The sequence below is a fragment of the Scatophagus argus genome, chromosome 23, assembly GCF_020382885.2.
Source record: "Scatophagus argus isolate fScaArg1 chromosome 23, fScaArg1.pri, whole genome shotgun sequence".
Taxonomy (NCBI): domain Eukaryota; kingdom Metazoa; phylum Chordata; class Actinopteri; family Scatophagidae; genus Scatophagus; species Scatophagus argus.
In genome coordinates, this window is record NC_058515.1 from 15,516,251 (window position 1) to 15,517,962 (window position 1,712).

Consider the following 1,712-nt stretch of genomic DNA (forward strand, 5'->3'; position numbering starts at 1 on the left):
TTCCACTCTTCCCATCCTCCCCTCTTCCCAGTCCCTTATCCCACCCCTCAGAGTGTGTGTGTGTGTGTGATCCCACCCCCCTTTAAATCTGTGTCATCCCAGTGTGAGTGTGTGTGTGTGAGAGTGTGTGTGATTTCTCTTTGTAGCGGGTCCAACTTGGCAGAGGTGCCGTCGCTGTGTGTTTAAACGTGTGTGTGTGTGTGTGTGTTGTCACAGGTACAACTAGGACAGCAGGCAGGGAGGAACAAGGACTCGCTCAGATGAAATGTCAGGTTTTTGAACTAAAGTCTGCAGTGAATATTCATGAGGGAGAGAACAGCCTTTAACTCATTCTTTCTCTACTTTTTCACTCTTCTTCTAACGAGCTCCGAAAACCAGTTCTTCATCATCACCATCAGGGACGCTGGCGGAGGAGGCTTCGGCCTGCTCGTCCTGCCCTCCGCTCAGCTCCGACATCCGGCAAACGGTTTTCACATTTCAGATTTTTAATCCTGTCCGGGTTTGAGGAGCGAGCGGAGGATTAAAGTCGCTCTGGCAGTTCAGAGGTAACAAAGATGCTGCTCGGCGTTCGAGCGGATAACGCGGGATTAACTCGTCTTTCCTCACATCTTGTGGCGTTTGGCTCCAGACTTTCTGCTTCACCTTTAACACGTTTCACAGAGCAATAACACGCTGCTAACTTCACTTCAGATCCTCCTGCAGGCTGTGGACGCAGCCGAACGTGGAGGTGACGGTTTCAGGTGCTCTGGTGTCAGCTCGACACATCGACTTCAGAGGGTCACGGAGTCCGTCAGAGCCTGGAGGTCAATCGACTCACTTGGTCTCGTCTTTATCTGAAGACATGAACAGAGAAACACTCTGAAAAACATCCCGATCCACCGATCAGGTTCTGATGGTTAAAGCTGCCCGACCTGAACCGCAGTTTAACTGACGTGACCACAGTCTCGGCCTGAACTCCAGGGTTTGCTGTGGAAAGACACAAATATTAGCAGCAAACATTTGCAGAAACTTTTGACCTCTAAATCAGTCCTGACTTGTGATGCCAGCAGCAGGCTGAGATGTTGGGTGCTGCTGGTCCCAGTGTGCCGAGCGTCCGTTTTCCAGCCCACGCACGCTTCCTGTTGTGCTGCGGTCATTTGAGAGGCAGCAGAAGTCGGCCGTCCTGTTGGGTCGCTGGCTGCCGGAGCTTCTCTTTGTGTCGGGATTACGTGTTTTATCCTCCAAGTGAATTCGTCTCCTCTCAGGCTGCTTCAGATTTGTCACTTACAGCAAGACAAACAATCCGAGAAGCTGCTGCTTCGTCGGGAATTAAACTTAATCTGTCGTTTGAGAGCAGGACAAAGTCGGGCCGCGGCCTTTGGACGTCAGTTCTGTGACTAAATGGAAACGCCAGAGTCAGCTGTCCTGTCCTGTCTGTGATGCTAAGCTAAGCTAGCTGCTCCATTGAAAATCAGTGACAGCAGAGTCAACAAAGGGAGAAGGGGAATAAGTGCTTTAATGGCTGCCACCACTCACACCAGTTACTGTCAGCGTGAAAGAGAAGGAGAGCAAAGAGAAGAAGAAGCTTTCAGTCCGGACTGCGGACGCCTCAGAGCTCGTGAGACGCACTTCAACAACACAAACCGGACGCAACCCGAAGCCCCGACGGGCCAGCAAGTCTCATCTGATGACCGTCAGACGACAGCAAGCAGTGGGAAGAAAGAAGCAGTTGA